This window comes from Bombina bombina, chromosome 3, assembly GCF_027579735.1.
Source record: "Bombina bombina isolate aBomBom1 chromosome 3, aBomBom1.pri, whole genome shotgun sequence".
Taxonomy (NCBI): Eukaryota; Metazoa; Chordata; class Amphibia; order Anura; family Bombinatoridae; genus Bombina; species Bombina bombina.
Genome location: NC_069501.1, coordinates 1,296,229,603 through 1,296,252,307, shown reverse-complemented (window position 1 = coordinate 1,296,252,307; position 22,705 = coordinate 1,296,229,603). Strand labels below are relative to the sequence as shown.

Sequence of the window (22,705 nt, the reverse complement as noted above, 5' to 3'; positions counted from 1 at the left end):
CAATAAAGGGAGGGATATAATACCCACGAGTAACAATAAAGGGAGGGATATAATACCCACGAGTAACAATAAAGGGAGGGATATAATACCCACGAGTAACAATAAAGGGAGGGATATAATACCCACGAGTAACAATAAAGGGAGGGATATAATACCCACGAGTAACAATAAAGGGAGGGATATAATACCCACGAGTAACAATAAAGGGAGGGATATAATACCCACGAGTAACAATAAAGGGAGGGATATAATACCCACAAGTAACAATAAAGGGAGGGATATAATACCCACGAGTAACAATAAAGGGAGGGATATAATAAAATAGGGTTTTTTTCGCTGAGAATTTAAATCCATAACCCAAAATAATGTATTTTATGACAAAATTCAATATACAGGCAAAATGATCAAACTGAGACAACTGCTTATAGGACCTTTCTACCAAAGGCTGCTTCTGCCAAAGCAAAACATAAAAATAGTAACATTTAGTGAGGGTACGCAGAGAAGACCAAGTGACGGCTTTGCAAATTTGATCAACTAAAGCCACATTCTTGAAAGCCCAAGATGTGGCAACTGATCTAGTAGAATGAGCTGTAATTACCTGAGGCGGAGACTGACCTGCCTCCAAATAAGCTTTGTGACTCACAAGTTTCAACCAAGAGGTTAAAGAAATCGCAGGAGCAGAAAAAATAATAGACTAGAAGTCTGTCTGAAAGTTTTAGTAGCATCAACATAATATTTCAATGCTCTAACTACATCCATAGAATGTAAATATCTTTCAGTAGCATTTTTTAGATTAAGACAATGTCCTTATTAATGTTATGTGAGGTAACAACTTTAGGTAAGAATTTAAATGTAGTCCACAAAAAGTCAATTTATGCTTACCTGATAAATTAATTTCTTCTATGGTACGACGAGTCCACGGATTCATCCTTTACTTGTGGGATATTATCCTCCTAATAAAAGTGTGTAAACAGCGCCAGCAAGAGGCCAAGGGATAATATAATCACAAAGGGGTAAAAGAAATGTTTAATTTATAATTCTTAAAAACAAAAGCATAAAAAGCTATACATAAATTTAAAAAATTAAAAGAACAGCTCACAGGAGCGACTCAGAGGTCAGATAATGGTGAGATATTAATGCTAACAAATGCTGGGGTAGTCCCTAAGACTAAGATCGTTACAGGTGATCAGTGTAAACGATACAACAGTAAAAGAGTGCAGACTGATAGTACAAAGTTGTAACAAAGCAATAAGTATATCATAAAAAAGTGTATGCAATCAATATGCAAAAAAATATATATATATAATACCTGAGCACTGCCGTGCAAAAGAAAAAGAAAAAAATGTGAAAGGTGTGTGAAAAATGAAATTATGAAAAATTCCAAATAAAATTATATATGTGGAAGTAGTGTCAAGTATAAATGAGTACAAGTGAATCACAAATGGTACAATAAATGCAAAGAAAGTCAAATAAAAAACAAATGAGAAAAAACTCAAAAAATAGTGTTGATCAACAAATGTTAATAAAGAACAAAAATTAGAAAAAATAGTGATAAAAAAGGAAAAAAATGTTTCTCCAAAAAAGATAGTGTTTCTCCAAAAGAATAGTCACTAGAACAAATCCAAATCACACTGAAAATCAACGCGTTTCTGCCCTCAAAATAGGGCCTTTCTCAAGACTCAGTCTTGAGAAAGGCCCTATTTTGAGGGCAGAAACGCGTTGACTTATTGGTAAGCATTATTTTAATATCTATCCTACCTTTTATATTGGGTACACTATGTTGTGAACTTCTTTTTACAGGGACGTTATTAGGATATCTTAGGAGCAGCTGACAGCTGTTAGGATTCACCTGGTTACTTCATCTACCAAAGACCAAGGATTTTCAGTGTGATTTGGATTTGTTCTAGTGACTATTCTTTTGGAGAAACACTATCTTTTTTGGAGAAACATTTTTTCCTTTTTTAATCACAATTTTTTCTAATTTTTGTTCTTTATTAACATTTGTTGATCAACACTTTTTTTGAGTTTTTTCTCATTTGTTTTTTGTTTTTTATTTGACTTTCTTTGCATTTATTGTACCATTTGTGATTCACTTGTACTCATTTACACTTGACACTACTTCCACATATATAATTTTATTTGGAATTTTTCACAATTTCATTTTTCACACACCTTTCACATTTTTTTCTTTTTCTTTTGCACTGCAGTGCTCAGGTATTATATATATATTTTTTTGCATATTGATTGCATACACTTTTTTATGATATACTTATTGCTTTGTTACAACTTTGTACTATCAGTCTGCACTCTTTTACTGTTGTATCGTTTACACTGATCACCTGTAACGATCTTAGTCTTAGGGACTACCCCAGCATTTGTTAGCATTAATATCTCACCATTATCTGACCTCTGAGTCGCTCCTGTGAGCTGTTCTTTTAATTTTTAAAATTTATGTATAGCTTTTTATGCTTTTGTTTTTAAGAATTATAAATTAAACATTTCTTTTACCCCTTTGTGATTATATTATCCCTTGGCCTCTTGCTGGCGCTATTTACACACTTATTATTTGTGCATAATTTTTTGGGGGGTTGGTTAGGCCCTCTGTTTGTATACAGCTTGGGGATTGCCTCAGCGCTTGGTCACTACCCTCTGTTTGGATATTATCCTCCTGCTAACAGGAAGTGGCAAAGAGCGCCACAGCAGAGCTGTCTATATAGCTCCTCCCTTAGCTCCACCCCCCAGTCATCGACCGAAGGTACAGGAAGATATAATACCCACGAGTAACAATAAAGGGAGGGATATAATACCCACGAGTAACAATAAAGGGAGGGATATAATACCCACGAGTAACAATAAAGGGAGGGATATAATACCCACGAGTAACAATAAAGGGAGGGATATAATACCCACGAGTAACAATAAAGGGAGGGATATAATACCCACGAGTAACAATAAAGGGAGGGATATAATACCCACGAGTAACAATAAAGGGAGGGATATAATACCCACGAGTAACAATAAAGGGAGAGGGATATAATACCCACAAGTAACAATAAAGGGAGGGATATAATACCCACGAGTAACAATAAAGGGAGGGATATAATAAAATAGGGTTTTTTTCGCTGAGAATTTAAATCCATAACCCAAAATAATGTATTTTATGACAAAATTCAATATACAGGCAAAATGATCAAACTGAGACAACTGCTTATAGGACCTTTCTACCAAAGGCTGCTTCTGCCAAAGCAAAACATAAAAATAGTAACATTTAGTGAGGGTACGCAGAGAAGACCAAGTGACGGCTTTGCAAATTTGATCAACTAAAGCCACATTCTTGAAAGCCCAAGATGTGGCAACTGATCTAGTAGAATGAGCTGTAATTACCTGAGGCGGAGACTGACCTGCCTCCAAATAAGCTTTGTGACTCACAAGTTTCAACCAAGAGGTTAAAGAAATCGCAGGAGCAGAAAAAATAATAGACTAGAAGTCTGTCTGAAAGTTTTAGTAGCATCAACATAATATTTCAATGCTCTAACTACATCCATAGAATGTAAATATCTTTCAGTAGCATTTTTTAGATTAAGACAATGTCCTTATTAATGTTATGTGAGGTAACAACTTTAGGTAAGAATTTAAATGTAGTCCACAAAAAGTCAATTTATGCTTACCTGATAAATTAATTTCTTCTATGGTACGACGAGTCCACGGATTCATCCTTTACTTGTGGGATATTATCCTCCTAATAAAAGTGTGTAAACAGCGCCAGCAAGAGGCCAAGGGATAATATAATCACAAAGGGGTAAAAGAAATGTTTAATTTATAATTCTTAAAAACAAAAGCATAAAAAGCTATACATAAATTTAAAAAATTAAAAGAACAGCTCACAGGAGCGACTCAGAGGTCAGATAATGGTGAGATATTAATGCTAACAAATGCTGGGGTAGTCCCTAAGACTAAGATCGTTACAGGTGATCAGTGTAAACGATACAACAGTAAAAGAGTGCAGACTGATAGTACAAAGTTGTAACAAAGCAATAAGTATATCATAAAAAAGTGTATGCAATCAATATGCAAAAAAATATAATATATAATACCTGAGCACTGCCGTGCAAAAGAAAAAGAAAAAAATGTGAAAGGTGTGTGAAAAATGAAATTATGAAAAATTCCAAATAAAATTATATATGTGGAAGTAGTGTCAAGTATAAATGAGTACAAGTGAATCACAAATGGTACAATAAATGCAAAGAAAGTCAAATAAAAAACAAAAAACAAATGAGAAAAAACTCAAAAAATAGTGTTGATCAACAAATGTTAATAAAGAACAAAAATTAGAAAAAATAGTGATAAAAAAGGAAAAAAATGTTTCTCCAAAAAAGATAGTGTTTCTCCAAAAGAATAGTCACTAGAACAAATCCAAATCACACTGAAAATCAACGCGTTTCTGCCCTCAAAATAGGGCCTTTCTCAAGACTCAGTCTTGAGAAAGGCCCTATTTTGAGGGCAGAAACGCGTTGACTTATTGGTAAGCATTATTTTAATATCTATCCTACCTTTTATATTGGGTACACTATGTTGTGAACTTCTTTTTACAGGGACGTTATTAGGATATCTTAGGAGCAGCTGACAGCTGTTAGGATTCACCTGGTTACTTCATCTACCAAAGACCAAGGATTTTCAGTGTGATTTGGATTTGTTCTAGTGACTATTCTTTTGGAGAAACACTATCTTTTTTGGAGAAACATTTTTTCCTTTTTTAATCACAATTTTTTCTAATTTTTGTTCTTTATTAACATTTGTTGATCAACACTTTTTTTGAGTTTTTTCTCATTTGTTTTTTGTTTTTTATTTGACTTTCTTTGCATTTATTGTACCATTTGTGATTCACTTGTACTCATTTACACTTGACACTACTTCCACATATATAATTTTATTTGGAATTTTTCACAATTTCATTTTTCACACACCTTTCACATTTTTTTCTTTTTCTTTTGCACTGCAGTGCTCAGGTATTATATATATATTTTTTTGCATATTGATTGCATACACTTTTTTATGATATACTTATTGCTTTGTTACAACTTTGTACTATCAGTCTGCACTCTTTTACTGTTGTATCGTTTACACTGATCACCTGTAACGATCTTAGTCTTAGGGACTACCCCAGCATTTGTTAGCATTAATATCTCACCATTATCTGACCTCTGAGTCGCTCCTGTGAGCTGTTCTTTTAATTTTTAAAATTTATGTATAGCTTTTTATGCTTTTGTTTTTAAGAATTATAAATTAAACATTTCTTTTACCCCTTTGTGATTATATTATCCCTTGGCCTCTTGCTGGCGCTATTTACACACTTATTATTTGTGCATAATTTTTTGGGGGGTTGGTTAGGCCCTCTGTTTGTATACAGCTTGGGGATTGCCTCAGCGCTTGGTCACTACCCTCTGTTTGGATATTATCCTCCTGCTAACAGGAAGTGGCAAAGAGCGCCACAGCAGAGCTGTCTATATAGCTCCTCCCTTAGCTCCACCCCCCAGTCATCGACCGAAGGTACAGGAAGAAAAAGGAGCAACTACAAGGTGCAGAGGTGACTGAAGTTTAAAATAAAAAAATATAATCTGTCTTAAATTGACAGGGCGGGCCATGGACTCGTCTTACCATAGAAGAAATTAATTTATCAGGTAAGCATAAATTTACTTTTCTTCTATAAGGTACGACAAGTCCACGGATTCATCCTTTACTTGTGGGATACAATACCAAAGCTACAGGACACGGATGAACGGGAGGGACAAGACAAATGGTTAAACAGAAGGTACCACTGCTTGAAGAACTTTTCTCCCAAAAATAGCCTCCGAAGAAGCAAAAGTATCAAATTTGTAAAATTTGGAAAAGGTATGAAGCGAAGACCAAGTCGCAGCCTTACAAATCTGTTCAACAGAAGCATCATTTTTAAAAGCCCATGTGGAAGCCACCGCTCTAGTAGAGTGAGCTGTAATCCTTTCAGGAGGCTGCTGACCAGCAGTCTCGTATGCCAAACGGATGATGCTTTTCAGCCAAAAAGAAAGAGAGGTAGCCGTAGCTTTTTGACCTCTACGTTTTCCAGAATAGACAACAAACAAAGAAGATGTTTGACGGAAATCTTTGGTTGCTTGCAAATAAAACTTCAAAGCACGAACCACGTCCAAGTTGTGCAACAGACGCTCCTTCTTAGAGGAAGGATTAGGACACAGAGAAGGAACAACAATTTCCTGATTGATATTCCTATTAGTAACAACCTTAGGAAGGAATCCAGGTTTGGTATGCAAAACCACCTTATCAGCACGGAAAACAAGATAAGGCGAGTCGCATTGCAATGCAGATAGTTCAGAAACTCTTCGAGCCGAAGAGATAGCAACTAAAAACAGAACTTTCAAAGATAGAAGCTTAATATCTATGGAATGCATAGGTTCAAACGGAACCCCTTGAAGAACTTTAAGAACTAAATTCAAACTCCATGGCGGAGCAACAGGTTGAAACACAGGCTTCATTCTAACTAAAGCCTGACAGAACGACTGAACGTCTGGAACATCTGCCAGACGCTTGTGCAGTAGAATTGATAAAGCAGATATCTGTCCCTTTAAGGAACTAGCTGATAGCCCCTTCTCCAATCCTTCTTGGAGAAAGGACAAAATCTTAGGAATCCCGATCTTACTCCATGAGTAGCCTTTGGAGTCGCACCAATAAAGATATTTACACCATATCTTATGATAAATTTTCCTGGTGACAGGCTTTCGAGCCTGAATCAAGGTATCTATGACCGACTCAGAGAAACCCCGCTTGGATAAGATCAAGCGTTCAATCCCCAAGCAGTCAGCCGCAGAGAAACTAGATTTCGATGCTGGAACGGACCTTGAATCAGAAGGTCCTGTCTCAGTGGCAGAGTCCATGGTGGAAGAGATGACATACCCACCAGGTCTGCATACCAAGTCCTGCATGGCCACGCAGGTGCTATCAAAATTACTGAAGCTCTCTCCTGTTTGATTCTGACAATCAAACGAGGAAGGAGAGGAAATGGTGGAACACATAAGCCATGTTGAACGACCAGGGTACTGCTAGAGCATCTATCAGTACTGCCTGAGGATCCCTTGACCCGTAACGAGGAAGTTTGGCGTTCTGATGAGACGCCATCAGATCCAATTCTGGTGTGCCCCATTGCTGAATCAATTGAGCAAACACCTCCGATGAAGTTCCCACTCCCCCGGATGAAAAGTCTGACGACTTAGAAATCTGCTTCCCAGTTCTCCACTCCTGGGATATGGATTGCTGATAGATGGCAAGAGTGAGTCTCTGCCCATTGAATTATTTTGGTAACCTCTATCATCGCTAGAGAACTCTTTGTTCCCCCTGATGATTGATATATGCTACAGTCGTGATATTGTCCGACTGGAATCTTATGAATCTGGCCGAAGCCAGCTGAGGCCATGTCTGAAGCGCGTTGAATATTGATCTCAGTTCTAGAATATTCTCCTGCAGAGTCCACAAGCCCTGTGCTTTCAGGGAATTCCAGACTGCACCCCAGCCCAATAGGCTGGCGTCCGTCGTCACTATGACCCACGCTGGCCTGCGGAAACACATTCCCTTGGACAGATGATCCTGTGACAACCACCAAAGAAGAGAGTCTCTGGTCTCTTGATCCAGATTTATCTCCTCAGATAAATCTGGATAATCCCCATTCCACTGTTTGAGCATGCATAGTTGCAGTGGTCTGAGATGCAAGCGAGCAAACGGAACTATGTCCATTGCCGCTACCATTAAGCCGATTACCTCCATACACTGAGCCACTGACGGCCGAGGAATGGAATGAAGAGCTCGGCAGATGGATACAATTTTTGATTTCCTGACCTCCGTCAGAAAAAATTTCATGTCCACCGAATCTATCAGAGTTCCCAGGAATGGAACTCTTGTGAGAGGGATAAGTGAACTCTTTTTTTCGTTCACCTTCCAACCGTGAGATCTTAGAAAAGCCAACACGATGTCCGTGTGAGACTTGGCTAGTTGGAAAGTCGACGCCTGAATTAAGATACCGTCCAGATAAGGCACCACAGCTATGCCCCACGGCCTTAGAACCGCCAGAAGGGACACTAGCACCTTTGTGAAAATTCTGGGAGCTGTGGCCAACCCGAAGGGAAGAACCACAAACTGGTAATGCTTGTCCAGAAAGGCAAACCTGAGGAACTGGTGATGATCTTTGTGGATAGGGATGTGTAGATACGCATCTTTTAAGTCCACGGTGGTCATATATTGACCCTCCTGGATCATCGGCAAAATAGTCCGAATGGTCTCCATCTTGAAGGATAGGACTCTGAGGAATTTGTTTAGAATCTTGAGATCCAAAATTTTTCTGAAGGTTCCCTCTTTTTTAGGAACCACAAACAGATTGGAGTAGAAACCCTGCCCCTTTTCTGTTTTCGGAACTGGGCAGATCACTCCCATGGTATATAGGTCTTCTACACAGCGTAAGAACACCTCTCTTTTTGTCTGGTTTACAGACAATTGAGAAAGATGGAATCTCCTCCTTGGAGGAGAATCTTTGAAATCTAAAAGATACCCCCCTGGGTTACAATTTCGAAAGTACAGGAGTCCTGAACGTCTCTTGCCCAAGCCTGAGCAAAGAGAGAAAGTCTGCCCCCTACTAGATCTGGTCCCGGATCGGGGGCTACCCCTTCATGCTGTCTTGGTGGCAGCAGCGGGCTTCTTGGCCTGTTTACCCTTGTTCCAAGTCTGGTTAGGTCTCCAGACTGACTTGGATTGAGCAAAATTTCCCTCTTGCTTTGCAGCAGGGGAAGAGGTAGAGGGACCACCTTTGAAGTTTTGAAAGGAACAAAAATTATTTTGTTTGGTCCTCATCTTATTTGTCTTATCCTGAGGAAGGGCATGGCCTTTCCCTCCAGTGATGTCTGAAATGATCTCTTTCAGTTCAGGCCCGAATAGGGTCTTACCCTTGAAAGGGATGGCTAAAAGCTTAGCTTTTTATGACACATCAGCAGACCAGGATTTAAGCCATAACGCTCTACGCGCTAAAATGGCAAAACCTGAATTCTTTGCCGCTAATTTAGCCAGTTGAAAAGCGGCATCTGTAATGAAAGAATTAGCTAGCTTCAGAGCCCTAATTCTATCCAGAATATCATCTAATGGGGTCTCAACCTGAAGAGCCTCCTCCAGAGCCTCGAACCAAAAGGACGCTGCAGTAGCTACAGGAACAATGCACGCTATAGGTTGGAGAAGAAAACCCTGATGAACAAATATTTTCTTTAGGAGACCCTCTAATTTTTTATCCATAGGATCTTTGAAAGCACAACTGTCCTCAATAGGTATAGTTGTATGCTTAGCCAGGGTAGAAATAGCTCCCTCCACCTTAGGGAAGGTCTGCCACGAGTCCCGCATGGTGTCTGATATGGGAAACATTTTCTTAAAAGTAGGAGGGGGAGCGAATGGAATACCTGGTCTATCCCACTCCTTAGTAACAATGTTCGAAATCCTCTTAGGGACCGGAAAAACATCAGTGTAGGCAGGAACTTCTAGAAATCTGTCCATTTTACACAATTTCTCTGGAACTACAATAGGGTCACAATCATCCAAAGTCGCAAAAACTCCCTGAGCAATAAGCGGAGGTGTTCTAGTTTAAATTTAAAAGCCGTCACATCTCAGTCTGTCTGAGGGAACATATTTCCTGAATCAGAAATCTCTCCCTCAGCCAGCAAATCCCTCACCCCCAACTCAGAACATTGTGAGGGTACATAGGATATGGCTAATAAAGCGTCAGAGGGCTCAGCATTTGTTCTCACACCAGACCTACTGCGCTTCCCCTGCAACCCAGGCAGCTTAGATAAAACCTCTGTGAGGGTAGAATTCATAACTGCGGCCATATCTTGCAGGGTGAAAGAATTAGACGCACTAGAAGTACTTGGCGTCGCTTGTGCGGGCGTTAATGGTTGTGACACTTGGGGAGAATTAGATGGCATAACCTGATTCCCTTCTGACTGAGAATCATCCTGCGACATACTTTTAGTAGCTAAAATATGTTCTTTGCAATTTATTGACCTTTCAGTGCATGAGGGACACATTCTAAGTGGAGGTTCCACAATGGCTTCTAAACATATTGAACATTGACTTTCCTCAATGTCAGACATGTTGAACAGGCTAGTAATGACTACAAACAAGCATGAAAACACTATTTAGTGAAAAAAATAACATCTTAAAAAACGGTACTGCGCCTTTAAGAGAAAAAGCATACACGTTCTGCAAAACTGCTTTAAAATGCACCAAATTTTTCAAACAGACACAATATATGTAGTTAAGATTGCCCCACAAGGAAATTTAACATTTAACCCTTTAATGTGCAAACCGGATTGAAATTAGGCCTAAATCCAGAAAAAGCCGTGCTGTGGCCCTACCTGCCCTCAGGGGTAGTAAATATGGGGTTAAAGCTTCGATTTGGCCCAAAACATTCACCAGGGCCCTCAGGAGTTAGAGCTTGCTGCTTGCTGAGTGAAAACAACTGTGCATCTGAGGCGTGAAAATAGGCCCCGCCCATCTCACTCGATGTCTCTACAGCCTCAAAGAACCACTCCAGAGCGGTTTTAAACTAGCCATGTGGGTTTTGAGACCCAAAAATTAAGCCAAGTGTACCCTCAATAAAGTTGCCCAAAACTTTATTGCCCACAAAACGTTAACAGCACTCCCAGTTCATAAAACGTTTGCCCACAAACATTCACAACTCAGTGACAACCATCTTTGTAATTAGCCCCTTATGCAAGCTTAGTAATGCCCTTCTTATTAGCTCTTAGGATTACTGCTTACCCTTACCCTCATGGGGATACTGTCAGCCGTTCTGAAATACCACAGTCTCTCCAGAAAAAATGACTGAGCATACCTCACTGCTGTATAGCATGAAAACGTTCCTCACACTGAAGTTTCTTGCACTCCTCAGCTTCTGTGGGAACAGCATTGGATCTTGGTTACAAATGCTAAGATCATCATCCTCCAGGCAGAAGTCTTCATCCATCTGCTGCCTGAGAGTAAATAGTACACACCGGTACCATTTAAAACAAAAAACTCTTGCTTGAAGAAATTAAAAACTAATATTTTATCACCTCTTTCACTTTACCCTTCCTAGTACTTAGAGTAGGCAAAGAGAATGACTGGGGGTGGAGCTTAGGGAGGAGCTACATAGACAGCTCTGCTGTGGTGCTCTTTGCCACTTCCTGTTAGCAGGAGGATAATATCCCACAAGTAAAGGATGAATCCGTGGACTCGTCGTACCTTATAGAAGAAAAAGCTTTATCTTGATGGCAAATCAGATGAGGAGACTCACAAGAGAGAGCAGATAATTCAGAAACTCTTCTAGCAGAAGAGATAGCCAAGAGAAATAGCACTTTTCAAAAAGTAGTTTAATGTCCAAAGAATGCATAGGCTTAAAAGGAGGGACCTGTAAAACTTGTAATACTAGGTTAAGACTCCAAGGAGGAGAAATAGACCTAATAAAGGGTTTAATCCGAATTAAAGCCTTAAAAAAACAATGAACATCAGGAAGGTTAGCAATCTTCCTATGAAACAATACAGAAAGAGCAGACAAACCCTTATCCAAACCATTCTGCAAAAACTGAAGAATTCTCGGAATTCTAAAAGAATGGTTGATACACCATGAGATATAAGTTTTTCAAACTTTGTGATACATTTTTCTAGAAACAGGCTTGCGAGCCTGAATCATAGTGTTGATCACTATGACTGAGAACTAAGTGTAAAATCCCCATGCCATCAAGTGTAGAGATGAAAGAAGGGACCTTGAGCCAGAAGGTCTGGCCTTAGAGGAAGAGGCCATGGCAGGCTAATGAAAATTTGTTCGGACCAGGTTCGCATACCAAAAACTGTGTGGCTACACTAAGGCTATTAGGATTACAAATGACTGTTCCATTTTTATTTTGGAAATCACTCTGAAGATCAGGATCAGAGGGGGAAATATATAAGCAGTCTGGGAAGACCAAGGAACGGCTAGAGCATCCAACACTTCTGGTTGAGGATCCCTGGATCTCGCAAGGTACCTGGGAAGTTTGTTGTTCAAACGAGAGGACATCAGATCTATTTCTGGTAGGCCCCAGTGTTGTACATCAGATATAACACATCTTGGTGGTGAGACCACTCTCCTGGATGTAGGGACTGACAACTGAGGTAGTCTGCCTCCCAGTTAATGGACAACTGGGATGTGAATCACAGTGATTAGGCAGGAATTAGTTTCTGCCCAAGAGAGGATTCAATATACTTTTATCATGGCTAGGGAACTGTGAGTTACCCCTTTATGATTGACATAAGCTACGACTGTAATATTGTCTGAAAACGGAGATAAGGCTCCCTTTTCAATAGAGGCCAAGCCTAAAGGGCCCAGAAGAGTGCACAGAGTTCCAAAACATTGATTGGTAACCTCTCCTCCCAAGGATTCCAAACTCCCTGTGCTGTCAGACCCCCAGACAGCTCCCCAAACTGAAAGACTTGCATCTGTGGTGATTACAGACCAGGTAGGAAGAGAAAAAGAAGCCCTCTGAACAATTGACGGGTGATTCAGCCACCAAGTCCGAGATAGGTGTGTGTTGGAATCTAAGAATATCTTTTGGGATCCTGAGCTTTTATAGGATGTTTTTGAATATAGTATAGAAAGAACCTTCCTGTGGGAGGTCTTATTTTGAATCCAATTTGATATCCCTGAGAAATGTTTTGAATCCAGGGATTTTGGACAGATTGTAACCAAGTATACTGAAAAATATTTAATCTGCCCCCTATCAGTGATACTGGGTTAGGGGCCGTACCTTCAGCCAGTTTTAGGGGCTGGATAAGATTTCTTATTCTGTTTGGATTTGTTCCAATTTGAAGTTGGTCTCCAGACTGAGCCAGATTGTTTAAGGGAGGAGTCAGTTTTCTGTTCTCTATTCTGATGAAGGGAACAAAAATGATTTGGAGCTTTACATTTTCCTTTTGACTTTTTATATTGAGGAAGAAAAGCTCCCTTACCTCCAGTAATAGTAGAAATAATAGAATCCAGTTTAAACCCAAACAAATTCTTTCCTTGGAAAGAAAGGGACAGTAGTCTAGCTTTAGACATCATGTCAGCATTCCATGATTTAAGCCAAAAGGCTCTTCTAGTAAGTATCGCTTTTGATGTTAATTTTTATAATATGAAATAATGCATCACAAATAATTTTTTTGCATTTTGAAGTAAATTCAATAAATTAGAATATTAATGGTCAGTGAATAACTGCTGTGCAAGACTGGTTAACCAGAAAATAGAAGCAGCAGCCACATCAGCAATAGATATAGATGGTCTAAGTATATAGCCAGTTTAGCAAAAATGCCCTTCTTAGATAAGATTCAAGTTTTCTGTCTAAAGGGTCTTTAAAAACAATTTATGTAAAAACTTACTTGATAAATTCATTTATTTCATATTGGCAAAAGTCCATGAGCTAGTGACGTATGGGATATACAATCCTACCAGGAGGGGCAAAGTTTCCCAAACCTCAAAATGCCTATAAATACATCCCTCACCACACCCACAATTCAGTTTAACAAAAAGCCTAGTAGTGGGGTGATAAAATAAGAGTAAAAATGCATACAAAGAGAGGAACTGGAAAAATAATTGTGCTTTTAAACAAAAATCATAACCACCATAAAAAGGGTGGGCCTCATGGACTCTAGCCAATATGAAATAAATGAATTTTCAGGTAAGTTCTTACATAAATTATGTTTTCTTTCATGTAATTGGCAAGAGTCCATGAGCTTATGACGTATGGGATAGAAATACACAAGATGTGAAAGAGCACAGAAGAGTCACTAGAGAGGGAGGGATAAAATAAAAACAGCTAGTTCCGCTGAAAAAAAATAAAATCCACACAAAAAAATTAGTCTCTCATAAATTTCACATAAATAACAAGAAAAAAGCTTAAATCATAAGCAGAAGAATCAAACTGAGACAGCTGCCTGAAGAACTTTTCTACCAAAGACTGCTTCAGAAGAGGCAAATACATCAAAATGGTAAAATGTAGTAAATGTATGCAAAGAAGACCAAGTTGCTGCTTTGCAAATCTGATCAACCAAAGCTTCATTCTTAAAAGCCCAAGAAGTAGCGACTGATCTAGTAGAATAAGCTGTAATCAAAAGCTTTAACCAAGATGCCAAAAAAATAGCAGAGGCTTTCTGACCTTTCCTAGGACCAGAAAAAACACCAAATAGACTAGAAGTCTTCCTGAAATCTTTAGTAGCTTCAACATAATATTTCAAAGCTCTTACAACATCCAAAGAATGTAAAGATCTTTCAAGAGTATTTTAGGATTAGGACACAAGTAAGGTACAACAATTTCTCTACTAATTTGTTAGAATTCACTACCTTAGGAAGAAATTTAAACTAAGTCTGCAAAGCAGCCTTATCCTGATGGAAAATCAGAAAAGGAGACTCACAAGAGAGAGCAGACAATTCAGAAACTCTTCTAGCTGAAGAGATAGCCAAAAGAAACAAAACTTTCCAAGAAAGTAGCTTAATATCCAAAGAACGCATAGGCTCAAAAGGAGGAGCCTGCAAAGCCTTTAAAAAGAAACAAAACTTCCAAGAAAGTAGCTTAATATCCAAAGAACGCATAGGCTCAAAAGGAGGAGCCTGCAAAGCCTTTAAAACCAAAATTAAACTCCAAGGAGGAGAGATTGATTTAATAACAGGCTTGATACGAACCAAAGCCTGAACAAAACAGTGAATATCAGGAAGCTTAGCAATCTTTCTATGAAAAAACAAACAGAAAGAGCAGAGATTTGTCCCTTCAAAGTACTTGCAGACCAACCTTTATCCAAACCATCCTGAAGAAACTGTAAAATTCTAGGAATTCTAAAGACTGCCAAGAGAATTTATGAGAAGAACACCATGAAATATAGGTTTTCCAAACCCGATAATAAATCTTCCGTGAAACAGACTTACGAGCCTGTAGCATAGTATTAATCACTGAGTCAGAGAAACCTCTATGACTAAGCACTAAGCGTTCAACATCCATACCTTCAAATTTAGCGATATGAGATCCTGATGGAAAAACGGCCCTTGAGACAGAAGGTCTGGTGTTACAGGAAGTGGCCAAGGTTGGCAACATGATATCCGGACAAGATCCGCAAACCAAAATCTGTGAGGCCAAACTGGTGCTATCAGAAACACATGTGATTATGCTATTATGATCTTGGAGATCACACTTGGAAGAAGAACTAGAGGCGGAAAGATGTAAGCAGGTTGGTATGGCCAAGGAACTGCTAACGCATCTACCATCTCCGCCTGAGGATCCCTGGACCTGGAAAGATACCTGGGAAGTTTCTTGTTTAGATGGGACGCCATGTGATCTATTTCTGGAAGACCCCACATCTGTGCAATCTGACAAAATACATCTGGATGGAGAGACCACTCCCCTGGGTGTAAAGTCTGACGGCTGAGATAATCCGCTTCCCAATTGTCCACACCCGGGATATGTATTGCATTCAAGTATTCGAGATACTCCTTTCATCGCTAAAGGACTGCAAGTCCCATCCTGATGATTGGCATATGCCACAGTTGTGATATTGTCCATCTGAAAACAAAAAGAATGATTCTCTCTTTAGTAGAGGCCAAGCCTGAAGAGCCCTAAAAATAGCACGGAGTTCTAAAATATTGATTGGTAACCTCGCCTCTTGAGGATTCCAAACTCCTTGTGCTGAAAGAGACCTCCCCAAACTGAGAGACTTGCATCTGTTGAAATCACAGTCCAGGAAGGACGAACAAAGGAGGCCCCTTGAACAATAAGGTGATGGTTTAATCACCAAGTCAGAGAGAGTTGAGTGTTGGTATTTAAGAATATCAATTGTGATAGAGTATAATCCCTGCACCATTGATTCAGCATGCAAAACTGCAGAAGTCTCATAAAATAAATTTTCCTTCTTCGGAACAATGAATAGATTTGAATAAAAACCCAAACCCTGTTCCAGAAGTGGAACTGGTACAATACAGCTGAAAGCTCCAGATCTGAAACACAGAAAAAACAATTGTGTAAAAACACACAAGAGTGCGCTAATATGTCTGGTGACACCGTGAAAAAAATAATAAATAAAAAAATAAAAACAATAAAATATAATATAACTTGGTATAGATATACCACAAACTATGTACAATCAAATTGTTATTATATATGAATTACTGATAATAATAATAATGGAAAGTGGCACCTCAAACACATTTCAGAAAAGCCTGAGCTTTCACAGGATTTGTTGGAATGTGTGAGAAAAAACCTTTTCACAGGAGATCTTATTCTGAAACCTATTTGATACCCTTGAGAGACAATATTCTGAATCCAATGATTATGAACGGAACCTGCCCAAACGTCTTGAAATAATTTCAATCTGACCCACACCAGTAGAACTGGATTGAGGGCCGCACCTTCTTGCAGTTTTGGGGCTGGCTTTGGTTTCTTAAAAGGCTTGGATTTATTCCAACTCGAAGATGGCTTCCAATTGGAGCCAGAGTCCTTAGGGGAAGGAGTGGTTTTCTGTTCTCTATTCTGACGAAAGGAACAAAAACGATTAGCAGCTCTAGTTTTACACTTAGATTTTTTTTATCTTGGGGCAAAAAAACTCCCTTCCCCAGTAACAGTGGAAATAATAGAATCCAACTGAGAACCAAACAATTATTACCCTGGAATGATAGAGATAGTAACCTAGATTTAGATACCATGTCAGCATTCAATGACTTAAGCCATAAAGCTCTTCTAGCTAAAATAGCCAGAGACATATTTTTAACATCAATCTTAATGATATCAAAAATAGCATCACAGAGAAATGATTAGCATGTTGAAGCAAACAATGCTAGACAAATCAGATTTTTCCCCGTTGTGCTAAGCTATCCAACCAAAAGTTGATGCTGCCGCAACATCAGCCATAGAAATGGCAGGCCTGAGAATATAGGCAGAATGTAAATAAGCTTTCCTAAGATAAGATTCCATTTTCCTATCTAAAGGATCCTTAAAATAAGTACTATCTTCCATTGGAATAGTAGTATGCTTGGCAAGACTAGAAATAGCCCCATCATCCTTAGGGACTTTTTCTCAAAACTCTAAATTAGCCACTGGCAATGGGTACAACCTTTTAAAACCTAGAAGAAGGAACAAAATAAGCATCAGGCTTAGACCATTCTTTAGCAATCAAATCAGAAATAGTATAAGGAACAGGAAAAAACCTCATGAGTAACCGCAGGAGGTTTATAAACAGAATTTAAAAGTTTACTGGATTTGTTATCAAGAGGACCAGACTCCTCAATATCCAAAGTAATAAATACTTCTTTCAACAAAGAACGAATATACTCAATCTTAAAAGATAAGTTGATTCATCAATGTCAATGTCTGAAGCAGGATCTTCTGAGTCAGAGATCCTCATCAGAAGTAGATATATCAGTATGTTGTCGCATTACAAAATTCATCAGTAACATGAGAAGCTTTAAAAGACCTTTACGTTTATTAGAAGGCGGAATAGCAGACAAAGAGGCCGAATTATCAAAGGTCTTGCGGACCTGATACGACAGTGCGGATCAGGTTTGCAAGACCGCTGAATGCGGAGAGCAATACGCTCTCTGTATTCAGCATTGCAACGCCACCCCCTGCAGACTCATGGCAAATCGGCCTCCAGCAGGGGGTGTCAATCAACCCGATCGTACTCGATCAGGTTGAATTGTGGCGATTCCTGTCCGCCTGCTCAGAGCAGGTGTCTTTAACCGCTGCCTCATAACTGCTGTTTTCTGGCGAGCCTGCAAGCTTGCCAGAAACACGGGCAATCAAGCTCCATTCGGAGCTTGATAGATGGGCCCCATAGCCTTCTGTATCGCATCATCAATATCATTTTTCATGTCAACAGGGATATCATGTACATTAGAACAACAGATACTGTACTAGTACTAATAGAAACATTTTCTGCATGCAAAAACTTATCATGACAACTGTTTGCACACTACAGCCGGAGATATAATCTCCACTAGCTTACACTTAGCTTTGGTAGAACTGTGTTCAGGCAGCATGGTTCCTACAGCAGCTTTTGAGAAAGGATCAGATTGAGACATCTTTTAAAATGTAAAAGAAAAAAATAACATTTAAAACAAAAAAATATCTTATTTCCTCATATAGCAATTTCAGAAATGGGAAAAAATGCAAATGCTAAAAAGGCCAAAAAGGCAAATGGCATATCCCTCTGAGCATAAAGAAGTAAGGAGCATATATGAAGTGGGGGTAAAAATAAACAAACATTTTTTTTGGTGCCAACAACATTCGGAAATGACAACTCTCGCGTCATAACAACCCTCGCGACCTAAATTTGCCTGCAAATTTTTAAGAAACAAGTCAGATTGGAAAAAAAGACTAAACCCCAGGTAAGAAAATATTAAAAAGGAAATTATTCTTACCTGATAAATTAATTTCTTCTATGATACGACGAATCCACGGATTTCATCCTTACTTGTGGGATGTTAACCTCCTGCTAACAGGAAGTGGCAAGAGCACCACAGCAGAGCTGTATATATAGCTCCTCCCTTCCCTCCACCCCCAGTCATTCCGATCGAAGGTTTAGGAAGAGAAAGGAAAAGCTAAAGTGCATAGGTGACTGAAGTTGCAAAAATAAAATATAATCTGTCTTTAAATGACAGGGAGGGCCGTGGACTCGTCGTATCGTAAGAAAAATTATTTTAATCAGGTAAGCATAAATTTCCTTTTCTTCTACAAGATACGACGAGTTCACGGATTTCATCCTTACTTGTGGGATACAATTACCAAAGCTACAGGGACACGGATGAAAGTGAGGGACAAGACAGAGACCTAAACAGAAGGCACCACTGCTTGAAGAACGTTTCTCCCAAAAAACAGCCTCAGAAGAAGCAAAAGTATCAAATTTGTAAAATTATGGAAAAGTATGAATGGACGACCAAGTCGCAGCCTTACAAATCTTTCAACATGAAGCATAGTTTTTAAAGGCCCATGTGGAAGCCACAGCCTAGTAGAATGAGCCGTAATTCTTTAAGGAGCTGCTGTCCAGCAGTCTCATATGCCAGGGGGATGTATACTCCTCAGCCAAAAAGAAAGAGGTAGCCGTAGCGTTCTGACCCCTATGCTTTCCAGAATAAGCAACGAATAATGAAGATGATTGACGGAAATCCTTGGTTGCCTGTAATTAAAACTTCAAGGCACGGACCACGTCCAGGTAATGTAACAGACGCTCCTTCATAGAAGAAGGATTAGGACACAAGGAAGGAACAACAAATTCCTGATTAATATTCTTATTTGAAACAACCTTAGGAAGAAATTCAGGTTTGGTTACGTAAAACCACATTATCAGAATTAAATATAAGATAAGGCGAATCACATTGTAGACGCTGAAAGCTCAGAAACTCTTCGAGCAGAAGAAATAGCAACTAAAAACAGAACTTTCGAAGATAACAATTTAATATCTATGGAATGCATGGGTTCAAACGGAACCCCTTAAGAACTCAAAGAACTAAAATTCAAACTCCAGGGAGGAGTAACTGGCCTAAATACAGGCTTAATTCTGGTTAGAGCCTGACAAAAAGACTGAACATCTGCACATCTGCCAAACGTTTGTGAAACAAAATTGACAAAGCAGAAATATGTCCCTTAAGGAACTTGCTGATAACCCTTTCTCCAATCCTTCTTGGAGAAAAGACAGAATCCTGGGAATCGAACTTTACTCCATGAGTAACCCTTGGATTCACACCAATAAAGATATTTACGCCATATCTTATGATAGATTTTTTCTAGTGACAGGCTTTCGAGCCTGTATCAAAGTATCAATGACCGAATCAGAGAATCCTCGCTTAGATAAAATCAAGCGTTCAATCTCCAGCAGTCAGCTGCAGAGAATTTAGATTTGTATGTTTGGAAAAGGTCCTTGAATGAGAAGGTCCTATCTCAAAGGAAGTTCCACGGTGGCAGAGAGGACATGTCCACTAGATCCACATACCAAGTCCTGTGTGGCCACGCAGGAGCTATTAGGATTACTGAAGCCTCTCTCCTGTTTGATCCGAGCAATCATGCGTGGAAGGAGAGGAAACGGTGGAAACACATAAGCTAGGCTGAACGACCAAGGCACTGCTAGGGCATCAGTTCGGCCTGAGGATCCCTCGACCTGGATCCGTAACGTGGAAGTTTGGCATTCTGACGAGATGCCATCAGATCTAATTCCGGTCTGCCCCATTGGCGAATCAATGAGGCAAACACCTCCGGATGGAGTTCCCACTCCCCCGGATGAAAAGTCTGACGACTTAGAAAATCCGCTTCCCAGTTCTCTACTCCTGGGATGTAGATTGCTGATAGATAGCAAGAGTGGGCCTCCGCCCATCTGATTATCTTTGATACTTCTATCATCGCTAAGGAACTGCTTGTTCCCCCGATGATTGATAAACGCCACAGTCGTGATATTGTCCGACTGGAATCTGATGAATTTGTCACAAGCCAACTGAGGCCACGCCTGAAGCACATTGAAAATTGCTCTCAGCTCCAGAATATTGATAGGAAGTAGAGACTCCAAACACCCTGAGCCTTCAGGGAATTCCAGGCTGCATCCCAGCCCAGAAGACTGGTGTCCGTTGTCACTATCACCCACGAGGGTCTACGGAAACATGTCCCCTGGGACAGATGATCCGGCGACAACCACCAAAAAAGAGAGTCTCTGGTCTCTTGATCCAAATTTATCTGAGGAGATAAATTCGCATAGTCCCCATTCCACTGTCCGAGCATGCACAGCTGCAGTGGTCTGAGATGAAAGTGAGCAAATGGAATGATTTCCATTGCCGCTACCATTAATCCAATGACTTCCATACACTGAGCCACTGATGGCCGAGGAATGGACTGAAGTGCTCGGCAAGTATTCAGAATTTTTGCTTTTATGACCTCCGTCAGAAATATTTTCATGTCTACCGAGTCTATCAGAGTTCCAAAGAAGGGAACCCTTGTCCGTGGAACTAGCAAACTTTTTTCTATGTTCACCTTCCAACCGTGAGTTCTCAGGAAAGACAACACTATGTCCGTGTGAGATTTTGTCAGATGATAAGTTGACGCCTGAATCAGAATATCGTTCAGATAAGGCACCACTGCTATCTGAGAACCACTAGAAGAGACCCTAGAACCTTTGTGAAGATTCTGGGTGTTGTGGCCAACCTGAAGGGAAGAGCCACGAACTGATAATGTTTGTCCAGGAAGGCAAACCTTAGGAACTGATGATGATCCTTCTGAATAGGAATATGAAGGTATGCATCCTTCAAGTCCACGGTAGTCCATATATTGACCCTCCTGGATCATTGGTAAGATTGTTCATATAGTCTCCATCTTGAACGATGGGACTCTGAGAAACTTGTTTAGACACTTGAGATCTAAAATGGCTCTGAAAGTTCCCTCTCTTTTGGGAACCATGAAAAGATTTGAGTAAAACCCCTATCCCTGTTCCATTTTTGGAACGGGACAAATTACTCCCATGGTAGAGAGGTCTTTTACACAGCGTAAGAACGCCTCTTTTTTATCTGGTCTACAGACAATAGTGAAAGATGAAATCTCCCTCTTGGGAGAAAATCCTTGAATTCCAGTTGATACCCGTGGGTCACGATTTCCAATGCCCAGGGGTCCTGAACATCTCTTGCCCAAGCCTGGGCAAAGAAAAAAAAGTCTGCCCCCTAATAGATCCGGTCCCGGATCAGGGGTCGCCCCTTCATGCTGTCTTTGTAGCAGCAGCGGGTTTCTTGGATTGTTTACCTTTATTCCAAGCCTGGTTGGGTCTCCAGACGGACTTGGTTTGAGCAAAATTCCCTTCCTGCTTTGTGGAGGAAGCAGAGGGAATTCCTTTAAAATTTCGAAAGGAACGAAAATTATTTTGTTTACCCCTCATCTTAACAGACTTATCCTGAGGTAGGGCATGGCCTTTACCTCCAGTAATGTCAGAAATGATTTCCTTCAATTCAGGCCCGAATAGGGTCTTACCCTTGAAAGGAATAGCTAAAAGTTAGACTTTGATGAAACATCAGCAGACCACAATTTGAGCCATAACGCTCTGTTACAGTACCAACAGTGTACCAAGGGTTAATACCAGATGAACAATGTCCTGCATAGGGAATCAGCAATTCACAACCCAGCCAGTTTCAGGTTTAAAACAGAATGTCTACTTTATTTGAAGGCAGCACACAGATTTATACACCCTGGCTTCAGGTTACAAAGGGCATTGGTTTAACAGTAAAGCAAACATATGAACAATGCATCAAACCTCTAACAATTGTCTATTGACAGGTAAAACAGATTAACATATTAAGTTAATTAACTAGGGAAGAACGTTTACTCAGACAATCTGATGTTGGGCAGTCTAGTTAACATAATCACACAAGGACACAATCAGTTTACCCAGACAGACTCCTGAGACACAATCAGATCTTAAACATACATAGAATACATCTTATTACTGAATATAGGAACAGTTCTTATTAGCTATAAAGTCTTTTATGCCCACTTGGCTTATAGAGTCACAATTGCTCCCACAAGGGGCACTCACACCCTGTACCCATCCTGTATTTATGGATACAGGGTGACATAGACATAAGACAGAGTTATGAAAGTACATGGGGTGTCCAGCATATAACATTCCATATTTC

At 39.7% G+C, this 22,705-nt stretch overlaps 1 protein-coding gene across 1 annotated transcript in view; it reads right to left on the bottom strand.

Moving 5' to 3' along the window:
• LCMT2 (leucine carboxyl methyltransferase 2) overlaps positions 1–22,705 on the bottom strand; it is a 753,265-nt gene that overhangs the window by 25,654 nt on the left and 704,906 nt on the right. The window lies entirely within an intron of this gene.